Raw genomic sequence first — 403 nt, forward strand, 5'->3', positions numbered from 1 at the left:
TTTTTCTTTGCTGCGTAAGCGGAGTGTGACGCACGGTATTTCAGTTAGCTTCTCAGAGTGTCTCATGCTGTACGTAGTGCTATGTCTTGTGCCCTGCCGAATACGCTCGTTACCTGTATTTTCTGTTTGTTATTTCTTATACTATGTAGATACACCCACAGAGCTCGACACTGGAACTAAACGAAATCGGAGTAACGATGATTGGCACTATGGAAGACGATGGTGTGCCAGTTATTTTACCACAAACTTCCTCAGATGATGTTTCCACGTTAACTCTCGTGAAGCGTTTCGTACTCGTTGGGACTCCCCTCATGGTGGCGACTCTAGCTCAGTTTTCCATAAACATGGTCGTTATTTCAATGATTGGTGTGCATTTTGGCGTGAAAGAGCTCGGTGGGGTGTC

Source organism: Trypanosoma equiperdum (assembly GCF_001457755.1).
Source record: "Trypanosoma equiperdum strain OVI genome assembly, contig: ctg_142, whole genome shotgun sequence".
In the NCBI taxonomy this organism is placed as follows: Eukaryota; Euglenozoa; class Kinetoplastea; order Trypanosomatida; family Trypanosomatidae; genus Trypanosoma; species Trypanosoma equiperdum.